The following is a 16895-nucleotide window of genomic DNA, read 5'->3' as shown; positions in this document are numbered from 1 at the left end:
CGATATAAATGGATTGAGATTGACACAGAAATGGAGGGGATGAGAAAGAGCGAGGAGAGAGAAAGAGGGGAGAGAGAGACAGACAGACAGGAGACCGTGAGAAACAGATGGAAAGGAAAGATGAGGAAGAAACAGAAAGGGCAGGGTTAGTGTGTCTACGAGCCCTCCCCAATTATGCCCTGGCTGGTGCCAGGCCCTGCCCCTGGGCCACTCCTGCTCCTACCCGCTCCTTGTCAGGTGAGGATGCTGCATTTCTTTGGATGTCTTTGGTTACCTGTTTCCTCCACTGGTGGATCTGTGGGGCAGGGATGTTGGTGCAGCTCTTCTCCCCCTTTGCAAAGCTCTAAGGTTGTGTTCAGACTTTTTTTTACTGCCACCCATAGTAAAAAAATACATTTTACATCACAACCCGCTACACATACATGCACGCACACACACAGCTGAACCAAAAGTTTCACAAAACAGTACTGAATCTGTATGCAATGTACCCCATTCATTTTTATTCTCTTTCATGTATTCTTAAAATGCTGGCACCACTCACTTAATAGATTTCTTTATTCATGATGAAGAATGTGTTTAGTATGCTTGAGGAACAGCAGGAAGACGAGTGAGGCAGGAACGGTGAGAGCAAGGGAGACAGTGGTGGAAGATGAAGTCGCAAAGGTGCCTTGGGGCCAGATTGTGTAGGGTTGTGGGCCACGATGAGGACTTTGGTTTTTATTTTAGGTGAGGAGGCGAGTATGTGTGAATATAAACATGTAGGTATGCCTGTGCATATTCATTCATACACTGAAAAAATATTTATCAAGCATCTGTGTGCCAGGCACTGTTCTAGGTATTGGGGATACAGCTGTGAACTACACAGATAAAGATCCCGGCCCTTGTGGAACCGACGTTCTAGATAACAAAGAAGAGACACGGGTGAAGTATAGTATGTCAGATGATGACAAGTTCCCAAGAATAAACATAAAGGAGGGAAGGAAGATAGGAAGTGCTAGGGGTGGGGAAGATGCTGCAGTTTTAGATGAGGTGGACGGGGAGGCTTCACGGAGGAGGTGTCATCTGAGCACAGACCTAAGGGAGGTGAGAGAGTGAGTCATGCGGATATCTCGGGGAAGAGAAGTCCAGGCAGGGGGAACGGCCAGAGCAAAGGCCCTGAGGTGGGACTCTACATGGCATATTTGAGGAAGAGCAAGGAAGCCACTGTGGGTGGAACACAGTGAGTCAGGGGAATGCGGTGGCAGGCGGGGTCAGAAAGGTGGTGAGGTCAGATCAGGGAGGCCGTGGCAAGAACTTTTTCCTCTGAATGAGATGGGAGTCATGGGAGGGTTCTGAGCAGAGGCCAGATGTGGTATGATCTAGGATGGAACAGAATCCCGCTTGCCGTTGTGAAGAGCAGGGGTCATGTGGGGTGCAGATAAAAGTAGGGAGACTACTCAGAGGCCCCTGCAGCAATCCAGGTGACAGATAATGCCCCCTCCATGCCACTCTCCCTATTTTGCTTCCTAGAATTTCTCTCTTCTAACACACTATATATTCATATAGATATAAAATTTTTTATATATGTATAATTTTATATATATAATTTACTTTTAAATTTTAGTTTATTGCCTGCCTTGTCCTATCAGAATGAAAGCTCCACAAAGGCAGGAGTTAAAGACTCACTGACTCTCCTCTGAAAGAACACTACGTAGCACATCATGGTAGGCTCTCAGTGACAATATATCAAATGAATTGATTGAGGGATTAAATGGGCTGGGGCTGTGGGTCAGAGAGGGCGCCCTGGAGACATCCAGGCAGGATTAGCTACAACAGCAGCCTGGGGGGTACATCTGGCGGTGAGAGCAGCGCAGCAAAGCTGCAGGAAAGAGGAGAGCTCCGGGAGTGTGGGGATGTGACCAGGTAACAGCACAGGTCCCAGAGGGAAGGCAGTGAGGCAATTGGGCAGAAACTGGGGAAACTCAGGATGATTGTTGGGGCTGGGCTGGGATTAGGGGGTGGAACTTGAGTGGATGTTTTCCTACTCCTTCCCTCCCAGGAAAAGTCTCCCCTCTGCATGGTTTTCCAGCTCAATCCAGCCTGGCCTGCCACAGCCACCTGGTGCCGGGCCTTTTTTTTTTTTTAGACAGAGTCTCCCTCTGTTGCCCAGGCTGGAGTGCAGTGGCACAATCTCAGTTCACTGCAACCTCCGCCTCCCAGATTCAAGTGATTCTCGTGCCTCAGCCTCCCGAGTAGCCGGAATTACAAGCACACGCACCACCACGCCCGGCTAATTTTTGTATTTTTAGTAGAGACACAGTTTTGTCATGTTGGCCAGGCTGGTCTCCAACTTGTAACCTCAAATGATTCGCCCGCCTTGGCCTCCCAAATTGTTGGGATTACAGGCATGAGCCACTGCGCCCGAGCCAGGCTTTTTGATCTCAGAGCCCATGACAGGAGGCCAAACTAGCACTTAGAAAGTACCAGGGCAGGGGCTGAGCAGAAATGGGGTTGGTGGGCTCCCTTTCAGCCCTTCAAGGCCTGACAGCCCCCTCAGACTGTGGAACAGCCCGCAGCTGGGTGAATGTAAACACACTCTCTTTCTCTCTCTCTTTCTCTCTCCTTTACGTTGAGGGGAGGCAGAGGGAAAGGGATAGAGACAGACAGAGACTGAATGTAAGAGAGAGGCCAGAGAGACACAGAGAGAGAGAAGGAGAGAGAGGTGTGTGTGACAGAGACAGACGGAGACATAGGAGGGAGAAAGAGACAGAGAGAGAAACAGAGAAAGGGGAGAGATCCTTACATACAGAGAGGAAGAGAGACAGAAAGGGGAAGAAGGGTGAAAATGAGAGTGAGAAAAAAGAGACAGAGACACACACAGAAACCAGCATGCCAGACAGAGAAGGGAGAGAAATAGAGAGAGAGCGAGAGACAGAGCAAGAGAGAGAAAAGAAGAGCAGGGAGAGGGAGAGGGCTAACGCCAGGAAAGAAAGAAAAATAGAGACGGGGTGGGGTGGGGCAGAGATAAGAGAGGGGAGCTGGAGAGAGATAGAGAGAGAGACAGAAATAAAGATGGAGATAGAGAGGGAGACACGGAGAGCCACGCTAAGACCGAGAAGGTGGATAATGCGTAGCCCTGAGTCTCAGTGAAAACAAAAGCTAAAGATAAAACAAAACCCCCCACAACCCCCCCGCAAACAATAGCAGCAAACAAACGAAACCCTGGGAAAGCTCGGGACATTTTACAAACAAGTGAGGAGAGGGTTTTCCTCCGCAGACTGGCAGCCGCAGCCTGGGCCCAGCTGAGGCTCAAGACGCGTGCAAACACAGAACACACGCACACCTGCTCGAGCCCAGACACGTGCACACCCCCTCCCCCCATAAACGGTCTACTGCTGTGGACACCCTCAGACAGCAACCCGCTCTTGCATGAGGAACGCGTGCGCACGCATGCAACACACATACACACACACACACTCACACATACGCACACGCACTCACATACATACGCACACACGCACACGGAGGCAGAGGTACATCTTGTACTCTGCCGCGTTCACACAGGTACACAGTGTACCCTCTCCGAGCGCCAGCGCTTCGTCCTCAACAAAGGCGTTACTGCCCTCTAGGGGACATTTTGGAAATTTGTGTAGGAGCATTTTTGATGGCCACAGTGCTGGGGTGTAGGGTGTCCTTCTGACAGGAGTCGGGGAGGATGTTGGCCATCCAGTAATATGGGGGACAGTCCCACGCAACCAACATGTCCCGCATCCTCTAGGACTTTGGACTTTTAAGTAAGTGAACCTACAATCTATTTCACAGATAAACACCATTTTTTTCTCTTGATTTTAACATACCCTGAATTATCCAGGAACGTGGCTGTCATGTAAGTAAAGAGGAGGCTGCACTTTGGTTTGGGATGAGCTTTCCTTAGAGTTGTTGACTATTTTAGAAAATCTCACCTCCAAGGCCTGTGCCTGTCATTTTCCTGCACGTCCTGCCCCTGATGTTTCCCCTTCTCCTAAATCCACAGTTACCCAGTGTAAGACATTGGGGGCCGGGAACGGTGGCTCACGCCTGTAATCCCAGCACTTTCGGAAGCGGAGGTGGGCGGATCACCTGAGGCAGGGAGTTCGAGACCAGCCTGACCAACATGGAGAAACCCCGTCTCTACTAAAAATAAAAAAATACAAAATTAACAGGGCGTGGTGGCGCATGCCTGTAATCCCAGCTACTGGGGAGGCTGAGGCAGGAGAATCACTTGAACCCGGGAGGTGGAGGTTGTGGTGAGCTGAGATTGCGCCACTGCACTCCAGCCTGGACAACAAGAGCGAAACTCCATCTAAAAAAAAAAAAAAAAAAAAAAGACACTGGGAGCCTCTAATTACTTCCTTGAATCTCCTGGGGAGTGTCATGCCCAAGCATTTACATATTGAAATACAAATCGTTTTCTTATAAATAATTTTTCTTTTATTTCTTATTGGTATTATAGTTAATACAAAATGGATATTGTATAAAATATGGATTTTCTTTTTAAATTACATGTGCAGAGGGCCAGGCGTGGTGGCTCACACCAGTAATCCCAGCACTTTGGGAGACTGAGGTGGGCGGATTGCCTGAGGTCAGGAGTTCGAGACCAGCCTGGCCAACATGGTGAAACTCCATCTCTACTAAAAATACAAAATTAGCTGGGCATGGTGGCACGCACCTGTAATCCCAGCTACTCGGGAGGCTGAGGCAGGAGAATCACTTGAACCCAGGAGGCGGAGGTTGCAGTGAGCCGAGATAGTGCCATTGTACTCCAGCCTGGGTAATGAGTGAAACTCCATCTCAAAAAAAAATTACATATGCAGAGAGATTATATTACCTAAGAACTTCATTTCCAGATAGTAAAGGGGTGTTACAAAATATCTGTTACGTAGAAGAGGGCACTGGGTATGAGAGGGCTGAGAATTGTTCACATACACAGACACACTCAGATACACACTCATTCACACACACACACATGCAATGGTCCACGAAACCACCTTTGTAACTCCCCTAACACACACATGGATGAACGAGATCTCAAACACTGACAGATAGGTACACACAAGCAAACTTACCCACATATACTTTCATTCACACAGACATATATATACTCATTGACCCAATATAGCTGATTATTCAAATCCTCCCACATATTCAGACACAACACAGATATACACAAAGTCGTATATTAATATTGTCACATATATAAACACTGTCACAATATTAACACTCAGATTCAAAGTTACTTATGCCAGCAGGCTGACACGCACTTGAACCCTACCACGTGTGTGTATACACACACACATACACACACAGGTATAGTACATAGAATCCCCCTCAGAGACCTATAGATATATATGCACCGAGAAAAAAGGTAAGTAAAAAACTGCTCACATATACACACACATGCTGTAACACAAAGAGACAGATTCAAACTCTCTCACATAGATTAGGTGTGCTCACCAACACAAATATGTATATCCTGGTATATGTACATACACACACCCATTCACATATACACTCCCACCTATGAACAGACTTATAACAGCTCCAACACACACACACAGAGGCACACTCATACACTTTAGCAATATGCAAACAAACACAAAGATAAAAATTGCATATTGTACATATACAGACACACACAAAGACAAGTACACATGGGCAAACGTGTACACATATAAACTTGCTCACACACAGATACACTTAACTGACATACACATCCTGCAACAGGTATACCCCTGGAGCCAAACCTGCTCATGTGCAGAGACCAGCTAACTCTTGCACTTGTAAGTGGACAAATGAGCAGAGCTGCCCAGCTGGTAGGCTCCTACCACAGCAGAGGGCTAGAGCAAGAATGGCTCCAGAGCAACCATGTGCAAAGAGAGGTGGTAACTGTTTTCATCACTTCCTGTTGAAACATTCCAGATAGTATGATTATTACTTTGCTAGTTGTTTATCATCAGTGAGGTTTTGGGGTTTGGCCTATACCTATGTGGACAATGTTTGTTTTTGTTTTCTTTTGTGTTTTATTTTTTTTTTAAGACACAAGGTCGGCTGGGCGCGGTGGCTCACGCCTGTAATCCTAACACTGTGGGAGGCTGAGGCGGGAGGATCACTTGAGGCCAGGAGTTGGAGACCAGCCCGGCTAACATGGTGAAACCCTGTCTCTAGTAAAAATACAAAAATTAGCTGGGCGTAGTGGTGCATGCCTGTAATCCCAGCTACTCCAGAGACTGAGGCAGGAGAATCGCTTGAACCTGAGAGGTGGAGATTGCAGTGAGTGAGCTGAGATCATGCCACTGCACTCCAGCTTGGGTGACAGAGTGAGACTCTGTCTCAAAAAAAAAAAAAAAAAAAAAAAAAGAGACAAGGTCTCGCTCAGTCACCCAGGCTGGAGTGCGGTGGTGTAATCATAGCTCACTGCAGCCTCAAACTCCTGGGCTCGAACAATCCTTCTGCCTCAGGCCCCGAAGATGCTGGGATTACAAGCCTGAGCCATCACGCCTAGCCTTCATTTTTGAAAAATATTTATTTATTTATTTATTTATTTATTTATTTATTTATTTATTTATACAGGGTCTCGCTCTGTCACCCAGGCTGGAGTGCAGTGGCATGAACCTCAACCTCCTAGGCTCAAGCAATCCTCCTACCTCAGCCTTCAGAGTAGCTGGGATTACAGGGATGTGCCACCATGCCTGGCTAATTTTTTAAGGTTTTTTTTTTTTTTTTTTTTTTTTGTAGAGATGCAGTCTCATTATGTTGCCCAGGCTAGTCTCAAATTCTTGGGCTCAAGAAGTCCTCCTGCCTCAGCCTCCCAAAGTCTTGGGATTACAGGCATGAACCATTGCACCCCGCCTGTTTTTCTTTTAATTTGATTTTCTTCTTATTTTTCCTCAAGTTTTTTTCTTCTACAAAAATAGGAGGGCTGTCTTATCACCAAGAAACAGAGAAAAAATACAAGCGTTGTATGATTGTTGCTATGTGGACTATTATACATAGTATTAGGTGTTTCTAAAGAGAACAGTATTATTTTATTTTTCTGATTGTTACTTCTTTATTAAAAAGTTTTATTATAGAGCATTTCAAACATTAAAAAGTAAAGAGAATACTGTAATGAACCTCAGTGGATCCATTGCCCAGACTCACCAATTACCAACTCATAGCTAGTCTCATTCTGCCTATAACCCTACCCACTTCCCTCACTCCCAGTATTCTGAAGCATATCTATTATATCATTTCATCCTTAAGTATCTCAGTATCTACTCCTAAAAGGTCAGGACTCTTTTAAAAATATTACGACAATATCATTTTTATCATTTCTTGGTTTATTGATTGATTTACTTGTGATTGGTATTTGATACTAAAAATTAACCAAATCTGATTCTTGGTGGGATTTCATACTTACTATCTTTTGTTTTTACATAAAAATATTTGTCAATAAATGAATGAAGCCCAACAATAGTTTAATTGAGTTGCTTTATGACTTTGTTTCAGAGTGCTGCTTTCTTTCTTTTTTTTTTTTTTTTTTTGAGATGGAGTCTCGCTCTGTCGCCCAGGCTGGAGTGCAGTGGTGCGATCTCGGCTCACTGCAAGCTCTGCCTCCCAGGTTCACGCCGTTCTCCTGCCTCAGCCTCCCGAGTAGCTGGGACTACAGGCACCTGCCACCATGCCTGGCTAATTTTTTGTATTTTAGTAGAGATGGGGTTTCACCGTGTTAGCCAGGATGGTCTTGATCTCCTGACCTCGTGATCCGCCCGCCTCTACCTCCCAAAGTGCTGGGATTACAGGCATGAGCCACCGCGCCCGGCCAGAGTGTTGCTTTCTTACGAATGCAGAGAAAAATCAGTTTTCAGAACTCACAGAGGTCTGCTGAACCCTTCAATAGAAAGATTTGGAATTTTTAAAGCATCTGGCAGTGCAAATTGAGAAACTGGGATCTTTTATGAGATGGGTTAGAATATTTTTAGTTGGAGCTCAACCAGCTAGTGACAGGGTTGCATGATTAACAAGTAAAGCTAAGATGCCCCTCCCAGTAGAATCTCACAGGTTAGCAGTGTGCAGGGAAATTGTCTACGCTATTTTTAAGACCAATGAGGTAAAGGGAATAGGAAAGGGGCCATGTTTAATTATTGCTGTTAGGAGATACACTGGTGACAGGTCAAAGGGCATTGAGATGACACTAACTTAGATGTTCAATCAGAAAGTTTTTCATTTTCTACCCATGCATCTATGGGTGTTGACATTGCATAGTTTACAGTACTAGTTAGAAACTTGAAGAGAAGTACAAGAAGCACCAACATAAACTAAGGTTGAAATATTCAAAGTGATACATGAATATTTTGAAATACTGTGGAAACTGCATAAGTCTGTGGACAGATGCTGCTGTTTACAACAGCAGTTTGTTCGGAAAACTCTGAGATTTATTTACTGAGGAGCCCTCACGTGTAAGTTTGTCTGTAGGTCTCATTTCCACAGTAAATTATGCCAGATGAATGTAATTAAATCCGAGACATTTCCCACCTGCCTTTCAGCTTTCTGTAAGGAATTGGGATCAGTACACCCTTCCGTGTTGTTTTAAACCTAAGTGTGTAGAGATTTGGTAAAAATAATAATAATAATCATAATTATGAGGTAAAAGAAACATGGCAACATTTCTTTGTGAATGCTTCTCAGTTTTCAGATTTTTTTTTTTTTTTTTGAGTCTTGCTGTTGCCCAGGCTGGAGTGCAGTAGTGCAATCTCGGCTCACTGCAACCTCCGCCTCCCGGGTTCAAGCAATTCTCCTGCCTCTGCCTCCCGAGTAGTTGGGACTACAGGCACACACTGCCATGCCCAGCTAATTTTTTTTTGTATTTTTAGTAGAGACGGGGTTTTACCATGTTACCCAGGCTGGTTTCGAACTCCTGAGCTCAGGCACAGATTTTATGTTTACTGGCTTCAACAAATGGCTTTTTTTGCACACGAATAAAGTTACATAAAAAATGTTAAAGACACTAAAGAATAGAGTGGAGAGTACTGACAGAGTTTATGGATTCGAAGCAAAACTTCAACTTAGGAGATGTGAAGTCAAGTATGGTTCCCTGGGTGATGTTTACTTGGTGTTGCAATTTGAATACTAAAGAAGACTTATTAGGGTAAGTAGAGCAATGTCTGCATTCACTTAGGGGAAAAGCTTCATCATTATTTTAAGATACACAAAATGAAAATTTTCTGTTGCATTCAATTTGTGAGCATTTATTTATTTATTTATTTTGGAAACAGGGTCTCACTCTGTCACCCAGGCTGGAGTGCAGTGAGGTGATCATGGCTCACTGCAGCCTCAACCTCCCAGGCTCAAGCAATCCTCCCACCTCAGCCTCCTGAATAGCTGGGATCACAGGCACGCGCCACCGTGCCCGGCTAATTTTTGTATTTTTGGTAGAGACAGGGTTTTGTCACGTTGCCCAGGTTGGTCTCAAACTCCTGGGCTCAAGCAATCCTCCCACCTCAGCTTCCCAAAGTGCTGGGATTACAGGCATGAGCCACCGCACCTGGTCTGCATTTGTTACAAGAAATTTCATATTTGATTGGAAGAAAAGAAAGAGATGCTATATTTAAAAAAGAATCCTCCCTTTGAAGAACAAAATTCAAACACTACAAATTATCCAAATTCTGAATATTTGTCGAGAAACGAGTTTTAACCCACTAAAAAAATACTCTTTGACCATTTGCTGCAACTTACTTAGGCTAGCAATTTCCTGTTGATGGTGACTACCAAAAGATAGAAAAGATCATGCAGGTATTTCAAGCACAAAACCTTAGTCTCTGCCTGGCCATGACAAGAACAAGAGAATTATAAAAGGGAGGTGGAAAAGGAAGGCACGAATAAGCAGTTGTTCCATTTCTTAAGAAAGGTGGGTATGGTGTGAAAGCACCAGCCATACTCAACACTAGAAACTGCACCTGATGCTTCTGAGAAACCAAAATGTTATCTGATGACCCCAAAGCTTGTGTTTTTGAGGTCAGCTCTGCTGACCTGTAGAATCATGCAGCTACATTTCATACATTCAAGCTAATTACTGAGGGCATTAGGTCAAACATCGGGTTGTGCCTGAGCAATCTCCATGGAATGTGTCTTACCTTCAACAACATGCTTTCCAAGATCAAAAAGTGGCAGGCCACAATAGAAGTTTATATCTGTGTCAAAACTACCAATTGTTACTTACTTCATTTCCTTTGTTTGAGCTTTCACCAAGAAACACAATAACTTGATGTAGAAGATCTATGCTCAGCACCAGTGGATTTGCCAAGTCAAGATTAAAATGACCACAAATGAATCAAAGGACCATAAAATAAATCAAACCACTTATGACTTGATCAGAAGTGGGCATGGATGTTGACCACTACAAATTCACATTAGTGAATTTAAAAGTTATGGTCTGCTATGGTTTGAATGTGTCCCCTAAAGTTCATGTGTTAAAAACTTAATCCCCAATGCAACAGTGTTGACAGGTGGGACCTTTAAGAGGTAATGAGGTTATGAGGACTCTTCCCTCATAAATGGATTAATGCTGTTATCACAGGAGTGGGTTGGTTATCACAGAAACGGGTTCCTGATAAAAGGATGAGTTCTACCCACTTCCCTTCTCTCTTTGTCACGTGCACATGCTCTCTTGCCCTTTTGCCTTCCACCATGGGATGATGCAGCAAGAAGGCTCTCACCAGATGTAGCCACATGATCTTGGACAGCCCAGCCTCCAGAATGATAAGAAATAAAATAAAATCTCTGTTCCTTTTTTTTTTTTTTTTGAGACAGAGTCTCGCTCTGTCACCCAGGCTGGAGTGCAGTGGCGTGATCTAGGCTTGCTGCAACCTCTGCCTCCCGGGTTCAAGTGATTTTTGTGCCTCAGCCTCCCAAGTAGCTGGGACTACAGGGGCCTGCCACCAGGATGCCTGGCTAATTTTTGTATTTTTAGTAGAGATGCAGTTTCACCATGTTGGCCAGGCTAGTCTTGAACTCTTGACCTCAAGCAATCCTCCCGCCTTGGCCTACCAAAGCGCTGGGATTACGTGTGTGAGCCACTGCGCCTGGCCTAAAATCTCTGTTCTTTACAAATTACCCAGTCTCAAATATTCTGTTATAGTAGCGCAAAATGGACTAAGAAGATTGGTGCCAAGAATGGGGTTGTTGCTATAATGCCTGAAAATGTGGAAGTGGCTTTGGAACTGGGTAATGGGTAGAGGTTGAAAGAATATGGAGGAGCAGGCTAGAAAAAGCCTGTAATGCCATTAATAGAGGGTTAAGGGTGATTTTGGGCGAGGCCTCAGAAGAAGACAAGTGCTATAGGGAGAGCCTAAACCTCCTTAGGGATTACTTAAGTGGCCATGATCAGTTCTGATTTCATGTGTTAAAAATGTAATCGCCAAGTGGTTCTGATCATGACCACTTAAGTAATCCCTAAGGAGATTTAGGCTCCTTAGCTTTATTTCTAATCCCATGATCAGAAATATGGATGGTAAAGGCCATTTTGATGAGGTCTCCGATGGAAATGAGAAATAAGGTATTGGAAACTGGAATAAAAGCCACCTTTGTTATATGTGTGCAAAGATTTGGCAGAGTCGTGTTCATGTCCTAGGACTTTGTGGAAGGCAGAATTTAAGAGTCATAGACTAGCATATATAGCAGAAAAAATATCTAAGCAGCAAAATGTTTGAGATGCTGCATGACTACTTTTGGCTATGTACAGCAAAATGAGAGAAAAATGATTTAAAGACAGAATTTATAATTGAAAGAGAAGCAGAACAGAAAGATTTAGAAAACTCTCAGCCTGACCGTGTAAAAAATACAAAAGCATGTTGGGGAGAGAATACTAAGGGTGTGACCAAGAGACTGCTAAACAGACTAATATGGGTAGAAGGAAGCCAGATTCTATTCAGAGGCCTTTGAGGCAAGCTAGGATCTTGAGGGCAAGGTTTCTAGAGAGATACCCCTAGGACTTGAGCATTTGCTGCCCTGTGCCACCTTGGGACTCTGCTCCTTCAATTCTGGAGCAGTACCCCTTGGCTGCCCCTGCTGTGGCTCAAGCAGGCCCAAGTGCAGCTCGACTTGCTGCTCCAGAAAGTATAACCTGTAAACCTTGGTGGTGTCCACATGGTGCTAATTCTGTGGTCACACAGAATGCATGAGTTGTGGAACCATGGCTTCCTTTGTCTAGATTTCAAAGAATTTCATGGACAACCTGGGGAACCAGGCAGAGAGTTGTCACAGGGATGGAGCCACTGCAGAGGGCCCCCACTAAGGCAACACTTAGTGGAACTGTGGGAGTGGGGCTGTCCCAAGACCACAGAACTACAGGACCACGAATGTGCAACTCCAGCCTGGGAAGGCTGGAGGCATGAGACTTCAACCCATGAGAGCTGCTGGGTGGACTGAGCCCAGCAAAGCCATAGGGGGCAGGGCTGCTCAAGACCTTGGGGGCCCAGCCCAGCTCTAGTGTGCCCAAGATGCAGGACGCAGAGTCAAAGATCATTCTCCAGCTTTAAGACTTAATGTTGGCTGGGCACGGTAATCCCAGCAGTTTGAGAGGCTGCGGTGGGTGGATCGCTTGAGCCCAGGAGTTCAAGACCAGCCTGGGCAACATGGCCAAATCCCATCTCTACAAAAACTCGGGGGGCTGAGGTGAAAGGATTGCTTGAGCCCAGGAGGTTGAGGTGAAAGGATTGCTTGAGCCCAGGAGGTTGAGGCTGCAGTGAGCTGTGACACTATGATCACATCACTGTACTCCAGCCTGGGTGACAGAGAGGGAGACCTTAACTCAAAAAAAAAAAAGAAGACAAATTTTTTTTTTTTCCTGTTGGATTTTGGACTTACTTGGGACCAGTTACCCCTTTCTTCTTGCCTATTTCTCCCTTTTGGAATGGGAATGTCTATCCTATGCCTGTCCCACCATTGTATTTTGGAAGAATGTAATTTGCTATTTTCATAGGCTAACATCTGGAGAGAAATTTGCCTCAGGATGAATTGCACCTGGAGTCTCTCCTGTCTGATTCAAATGGGACTCTGGACTTTGGAATTTTGAGTTGGTGCTGGAACGAGTCAAGACTTTGGGGCTATTGGGATGGAATGAATCTATTTTAGACGTGAGAAGGACATGGATTTTGGGAGTCAAGGAAGAATGCTATGGCTTGAATGTGTCCTCTGAAGTTCATGTGTTGGAAACCTAATCCCCAATGCAGCAGTACTGAGAAGTGAGAACTTTAAGAAGTGATGAGGTAATGAGGACTCTGCCCTCATAAACAGATTAATCCTGTTTTCATGGGAGTGGGTTTCTATCATAGGAAGGGTTCCTGATAAATAGATGAGTTCCGCTCCCTTCTCTTCTCTTCTCTTCTCTTCTCTTCTCTTCCCTTCTCTCTCTTTCTCTCTCTCATGCAAAAGCGTGTTCTCTTGCCTTTCTGCCCTTCACTATGGGATGATGCAGGAAGGAGGCCCTTGCTAGATGCATGCCCCTCAACCTTGGACTTCCTAGCCTCCAGAACTGTAAGAAAGAAATCTCTGCTTGTTAAAAATTACCCAGTCTCAAGTATTCTGTTAGAGCAGCACAAAACAGACTAAGACATGTTTCTAGAAGTGAGCTCAAGTGTGTCATAAAAACTGAAAAGATTTCATTTGAAAGTTGTACACAAATTCAATATTTAATAACTCCCCTAAAATTCCGCATTTTAATTTTCTTCCCATAATTGTATAATATGAGGAAAATGTAAGAAATTCCTTTTCACTCAACTCTAGTACCCCTAACCCTCTTCAGTTTACTCCAGTGTGCCATAAAATATTTCACTTTCTCTGTGTCCCAGGTTGTGAATGCCCTAACACATTTACATCTAGTCACATTACATAGAAACACTAGCACATACAGACAGATATGTGCACACGGGGACATGTGTACATGGAAATTCAAATTTGCACTCACATTCAGACCAGCCGATAAGCACAATGGGACACTCATATACAGACACACAAACATCCCCCGTCAACTGCGCAGAAGCAGCTAGGCATGCATGTAGATACCCACACACCAGCAAATAGCTCAAAGGTACACACGCATACAATACACAGATATAACTATATAACTGCCTTTCTTTCTTTCTTTCTTTTCTTTTTTTTTTTTTTTTTTTTTTTTGAGATGAAGTCTCACTCTGTCTCCCAGGCTGGAGTGCAGTGGCGCGATCTCGGCTCACTACAAGCTCTGCCTCCTGGGTTCATGCCATTCTCCTGCTTCAGCCTCCCCAGTAGCTGGGACTACAGGCACCCGCCACCATGCCCGGCTAATTTTTGTTGTGTTTTTTAGTAGAGACGGGGTTTCACCATGTTAGCCAGGATGGTCTCGATCTCTTGACCTGATGTACAAAATGGTATACGGTTAGCCTCAAAAAGGGAGTAAAAATGTCACCATCCTCCTCTGGAAGTGTCTGTAACAGTCTGAGACTGTAGGCCTGTACAACTGCCTTTCTATAGAAATACAGGCCTGTATAACTGCCTTTCTATAGAAATACAGGCCTACAGTCTCAGACTGTACAGACACTTGCAGAGGAGGATGGTGACATTTTTACTCCCTTTTTGAGGCTAACTGTATACCATTTTGTACATCAGCTATGCACAGCCAGAGACGGGTAAGGGGTGTGGGGCAGGGGTGAAGGGCTGTAGGGGTGCCCCCACAAGAAATTTCTAACTTTTTGTGAATAATTAATCCCCTTCCCACTGTGGTTTCTGTTGTCTTTTTTTTTTTTTTTTGAGACGGAGTCTCGCTCTTGTTGCTCAGGCTGGAGTGCAATGGTGCGACCTTGGCTCACTGCATCCTCTGCCTCCCGGGTTCAAGCAATTCTCCTACCTCAGCCTCCCGAGTAGCTGGGATTACAGGCACCCGCCACCATGCCTGGCTAATTTTTGTACTTTTAGTAGAGACGGGATTTCTCCATGTTGGCCAGGCTGATCTCGAACTCCTGGCCTCAGGTGATTCACCTGCCTCGGCCTCCCAAAGTGCTGGGATTACAGGCATGAGCCACCGCGACCGGCTGTCATTTTTTTAATTAAATTTTTTTTTTGGTTGAGGCACGAGAATCGCTTGAACCTGGGAGGCAGAGGTTGCAGTGGGGTAAGATCGTGCTGCTGCACTCCAGCCTGGGCGACAAGAGCAAGGCTGTGTCTCAAAAAATTTTTTTGTTTCACTTTTTACCTCTTGTGTATATGTAGAGTTTACAGGGAAATGTGTACTTCATGGAATAAATTTTAAGAACTATATATATATGTGTGTGTGCGTGTGTGTATATGTGTATATATATATATACACTTTGTTTGTTTTTTTTTGGAGACAGGGTCTCGCTCTGTCGCCCAGGCTGGAGTGCGATGGCGAGATCTTGGTTCACTGCAGCCTTGAACTCCTGGGATGAAGGGATCCTCTCACCTCAGCCTCCCAAGTCGCTGGGACTACAGGCATGTGCCACCATGCCCGGCTAATTTTTCTATTTTTTGTAGAGACAGGTTCTGGGTTTTTTTGTTTTGAAACATGGTCTCACTCTGTCACCCAGGCTGGAGTATAGTGGCATGATCATGGCTCACTGCAGCCTTGAACTCCTGGGCTCAAGTGATCCTCCCACCTCAGCCTCCCGAGTAGCTGGGACTATAGGTGCACACCACTACACCTGGCTAATTGTTATATTTTTTGTAGAGGTGGGATTTCACCATGTTGCTCAGGCTGGTCTCAAACTCCTGGGCTCAAGCAATCCGCCCATCTTGACCTCCCAAAGTGCTAGGATTACTGGTGTGAGTCACCACACCTAGCCTAAAACATATTTTATTTAAAATAAAGTAATGGATCTTTAATCTTATACAGCTAAATTACTGATTATATATTTGTTGAGCTGATTTAAGGTTAAGAAATTGTATTTAACAAAAATTAGCCCGGCATGGAGGTGGAAGTTGCAGTGAGCCGATATCGGGCCACTGCACTCCAGCCTGGGTGACAGAGTGAGACCCTGTGTCACACACAAAAATTGTACTGAGAGTTTTATTTTTATTTTATTTTATTTTATTTTTTATTTTTTATTTTTTGAGATGGAGTCTTGCTCTGTTGCCCAGGCTGGAGTGCAGTTGCACGATCTCAGCTCACTGCAAGCTCTGCCTCCCAGGTTCACACCATTCTCCTGCCTCAGCCTCCCGAGTAGCTGGGACTACAGGCGCCCGCCACCACGCCCGGCTAATTTGTTGTATTTTTAGTAGAGACGGGGTTTCACCGTGTTAGCCAGGATGGTCTTGATCTCCTGACCTTGTGATCCGCCCGCCTCGGCCTCCCAAAGTGCTGGGATTACAGGCGTCAGCCACCGTGCTCAGCCAAGAGTTTTATTTTTTAACTTCAAAGCCTTCTTAATAGTCTTTCTTCTACGAAAAAAAAAAAAAAAAAAGGAATACAGGTCTAGGCAAAATGCATTCACCATTTACATAGGCACTTACAGACATACATACATATGAATCAAACTACATGAACCTACACACTTATAGATACAGTGTTACATGCGCAGACATAAGAAGACATAGGTCAAGTCCTGCTCACATCCTATAGATCCAGGCCCTCCCGTGCCCCACCCCATTGGTTCTTACACTAAGAGATTAAAACCCACTCTATTATTATACAAAGCCACTCTCACAAATCTGCCCTGGAACACATCCATATACACATAGTACAGACCTGCTCACGCATACAAGCACATGGCTCAGCCTCACTGCTACACACACACAAAGGCAAGCAGGCATGTAAAGCAATGCAGACTCAATCATACACACCCACATAGCTACTGAGGTTTATAAATACAGAGAGACCCTCAGATGCACACTAGCCCTTTACATACACA

General features: G+C 44.8%; 1 protein-coding gene across 2 annotated transcripts in view; it reads right to left on the bottom strand.

Moving 5' to 3' along the window:
- Positions 1-16895, bottom strand: part of GPR173 (G protein-coupled receptor 173) — a 31608-nt gene that overhangs the window by 4239 nt on the left and 10474 nt on the right. The window lies entirely within an intron of this gene.

The sequence above is a fragment of the Pongo abelii genome, chromosome X (assembly GCF_028885655.2).
Source record: "Pongo abelii isolate AG06213 chromosome X, NHGRI_mPonAbe1-v2.0_pri, whole genome shotgun sequence".
In the NCBI taxonomy this organism is placed as follows: Eukaryota; Metazoa; Chordata; class Mammalia; order Primates; family Hominidae; genus Pongo; species Pongo abelii.
Note: the sequence above shows the minus strand (reverse complement) of the source record. Positions and strands in the feature narration are given on the sequence as shown.